The 4,270-nt window shown below is 39.1% G+C and overlaps 1 pseudogene; it reads left to right on the top strand.

Annotated features, from left to right (window-relative positions):
- The first annotated feature begins 954 nt into the window (after window positions 1-954).
- On the top strand, window positions 955-1,225 carry LOC122118557 (annotated as a pseudogene).
- The last annotated feature ends 3,045 nt before the right edge of the window (window positions 1,226-4,270 follow it).

The following is a 4,270-nucleotide window of genomic DNA, read 5'->3' on the forward strand; positions in this document are numbered from 1 at the left end:
GACTTTTTTTTTTTGCCAGTCCTGGGGTTTGAACTCTACCACTTGAGCCACAGTGCCACTTCTGGCTTTTTCTGTTTATGTGGTACTGAGGAATCAAACCCAGGGCTTTAAGCACTCTACCACTAAGTCACATTCCCAGCTTGGTTTAAGGGTGACTTTTAAAACCTGAAATTGTCAATGAGAGGTTGCTGACCCGATTTGTCAGTGAGGAGATATTAACATAATATTATCTTTCTGGGAGTTAAAAATTTGGAAGCTACAACCTTAACACTGTAAGTCCCACCTGTGTAGTTGATGAACGGGTCTACAGCCAGTACATTTGTGCTGGGGGAAAAATGGACCAATGAGATTGTACTTAATATCACATTAGTTGACCAATGAGATTGTAGTTAATATCACATAAGTAGACCAATGAGATTGATTGATTAACATCACAGTAAGTTCAAAGCAGAGGAAGCATTTGAACTTAGAATCTCATCCGGACTGTAGAGCATGAAGAAAATATCGCAATTGAATGACAAAACATGAGATTTTCAACCAAAAGACAAATATAGAAAGGAGAAAAAGGAGAGCCTCCCCCTCTTTCATAAAGGATGATACCTACCTCTTCTACATGCACAAGCTGAAAGATTTCCTTAGACTCATGGATTTCAATCGGAACAAAATTATTCTCAACATGGACCCAACATTGATCATATTAACTATACCGTCACTCACATCCATCCAATGGAATGATCCAACATGCATTTTGTAACTCCATAGTTGGAGTTATGGCTGGGTGCCAGTGGCTCATGCCCATGATCCTAGCTACTCAGGAGGCTGAGATCTGAGGATCACAGTTCCAAGCCAGCCTGGGTCTGGGTTTATCTCCAGTAAACTACCAAAAAGTCCTGGTTTATCTCTAATAAACAATTTTTTAAAAAGCTGGCTTTTTTCCTTCTTGGACCTGTAGAAGCAAGATGGGTCACCAGCAGCTCTACTGGAGCCACCCCCGAAAATCTGGCCAGGGATCTTGCTCTTGTGGCGTGTGCTATAATTGACATGGTATGATCTGGAAGTACCAACTCAACATGTACCTGCAGTGTTTCCACCAGTATGTGAAGGACATCAGCTTCATTAAGTTGGACTAAGTGGTAGTCCTTGAATGGATTATCCAAGACATCAAACCCAACTAAAGACCATATTTGTACGTAAAATAAAAATTCAAGAAACCTTCAAAAAAAAAAAAGCTGGAAGTGGAGTTGTGGCTCAAGGAGCAGAGTGCTAGCCTTGAGCAAAAAGCTCAGGGACTGGACCCAGGCCCTGAGTGCAAGCCTCAGGACTGGTGTGCGTGCGCGCGCGCGCGCACACACACACACACACACACACACACACACACACACACTATATATATATATATATATAGTGTGTATATATATGTATATGTATATCACATATATAATATATGGAGCTACATATATATGTGTCACATACACATATATATAGGTGTACATATATGTATGCATGCAATATGTTTTGTGCATACATGTATGTCCAAATATACATATATGTACATGGGTTTGCTCATATGTGTACATATACATATGAGTATATATGTAAATATATATATATATATATATATATATATATATATATATATATATGGAGTTGTAAATTTTCATCTCATTAATCTCATGAAAAATCCCATGGGGTGTTTTCATAGAAAAACAAAAAACCACCTACAAACCTTATTCTCTTAGTGGCTTCAGGTTTCTGGGCAGGATGGAGTAAGGAGTTAAATTTGTCCTTCCTAAACTGCTTGTTTTCACAACATCAAACAATTCCAAGAGTTGAAAGTGAATACCATTTTGAAAACCATTTCAAAGAGACGTAAACAATGTGTTTGCCACCTTACTTATCAGTTCATTATTAAAAAAAAAAAAAGGCAACTGAACGTGAATCACTTACACTATTAGGAGCTGTGGGAAGCAGAGAGAAATTTTCTGAAGTAGTTTTGAAGCAAAAGAAAAAGAAAAAAAATCAAAAGAATATAAACCACTCTGTGCTTTGGTTTGCTACAGGGAAATGACAGCTTTTACATGATTACGTTGGGAGAATGAATTCATTTAATCTTTTAGGAAATTAATCTGGTAATATTAATTAGATTAAAAATACAATTAGACACAGCAAAATAACACCTTTGGGAAATCTACCCTATAAAACAAAAGGCACCATGTGTAAACACCTGTATGCATGCTACCAGAATTTAAGGTCTGTACTTCTCAACAACTCTACCGCAAACTCAGGAGACAGAGAATAGTGGGAGGGGAAGAGTTGTGTACTAGGACAGCCTTGAGTTTTGGGTGGTGGGGGTAGGTGGAGGGAGGGAAAGTTTAGGAATGTGAAGAGCTTTGATTGGATCCAAAGGGATTGCCAGGACTTAATCAGAAGAAAATCCCTGTACTGTGGGAGGAGAGGAGGGAGGTGAGGCATGAATTCAGAGAATCAGCTACCTTTCCTTCTAAAGTTGTTTGGGGGACCAAACGACTCCTGAATTGGAATTTTCTTTTCATGCCAACACAGTACCTACCAGTCAATGAGAAGAAGCTGAGGAGGGAGAGGAAGGCATGCATGAGCTTGGAACTTGGAACTTGTTTATGAAAGTGCTCTACCACTTGAGCCATGTCTTTTGCGTTGGTAATTTTTAGGTAAGTTCTTTTTCTTTTGCTAGAACTGTCCTGGACTGTAATTCTCCTATTTACACATCCTCACCACAGATTGGAATTATAGTTATGAACCCCATGCATAGGTTTTTTGTTTTTGTTTTTTTGTCGGTTGTGGGGCTTGAACTCTGGGCCTGGGCACTGTCCCTGAGCTCTTCAGCTCAAGGCAAATGCTCTACCGCTTGAACCAGTGCCACTTCCGGTTTCCTGGTGTTAATTGGAGATAAGTGTCTCATGGACTTTCCTGCCTGGGCTGGCTTCAAACCACAATCCTCAGATCTCAGCCTCTGAGTAGCTAGGATTAGAGGTGTGAGCTATTGGTGCCCAGTGGCAGCTTTTTAAAAATTTTTTAATTTTTTTGTTAAGATGGGTTTGTCATGAACTTCAGTACCCAGACTAACCTGGAAACAATGAGCCTTTCAAACTCAGACTTCCGCGTGGCTTGGATGACAGGTGTGTGTCCAGTTACTGATTGAGATGGGACATAGGGGGATTGGTCCTTAGCTCTCAGCCACCTGAGTAGTTAGGATTACAGGCGTGAGCCACCAGCTTCATTGTTTATATACCACATTTCCTTTATCTATGAATCCTTTTTACATATTATTTTAAATTCTAAAAAGTCTCTGAGCTAGGTAGTGATGGCTGATGCTGGTGGCTCACGCCTGTAATCCTAACTACTCAGGTATATATACTACATATACAATCTGTATGTATGGAAATATTGTAATAACATCTGTTACTTTGAACAATTCCTACAGATGCTACTAAAAGTTTACAAGGGTAGATCTTTTAAGGCATCAGAAATAGAACCATGAAAGAAAAGCAGAAGTATCAGCTTCTAATCACTGCTGCATACATGCTTTTAATAGTTTCAGTGTTAAACTGAGCCACTGCTCCATTCCAACTACAAAAGGTAGAGGAGACCTTGTTCCTACCACATTCACATTGTAAGGGAAATGATCAGTAAGACTTATGTAAGTAAAATGATAGGACAGAGGTTGAGACTGTCAAAATTCGAACTCAGATTTAGAATGAGCAATCAAGAAAGGGCTCCTGGAATAGGAGTTGGCTTTTCATCAGAGAAGTGACCAGTGGAAATCCACTCTGGGAAACATATTTCTCCTTGTGTAAGAATACTGACCTTGAATTTCTATAGTGGTAGATGCTATCCAAAAAAGGGTCCAACTGGAATCACACACTCAACAGACAACATTTAATATGTTCATCTCTCTCTGAAGTAGCTTGCTGATACGACCCATTTAACTTCTCTGCATTGATGGCAACGTTCTTCTTCCAAGTTTGGAGCTAAAGGCCTTGGTGTCAGCTTTGTAATTGCCTGTGATTCTTGGTCACTTGGCAAATTTGTGCCTCTTCCATTCTACTTTTCTCTTTAACATGTGTCACTCTTCACTATGTTCTATTTTTTACTTTTATTTTCATGTACGGAGGGGCGATTGTTTTGTAAGTCAGGTAATGAGTCCTAGTATATCATATTTTAAAGGGGCGATTGTTTTGTAAGTCAGGTAATGAGTCCTAGTATATTGTATTTTAAAAATTAAGTTAGTAAC

The sequence above is a fragment of the Dipodomys spectabilis genome, unplaced genomic scaffold (assembly GCF_019054845.1).
Source record: "Dipodomys spectabilis isolate Male_0828 unplaced genomic scaffold, ASM1905484v1 ptg000155l, whole genome shotgun sequence".
Taxonomy (NCBI): Eukaryota; Metazoa; Chordata; class Mammalia; order Rodentia; family Heteromyidae; genus Dipodomys; species Dipodomys spectabilis.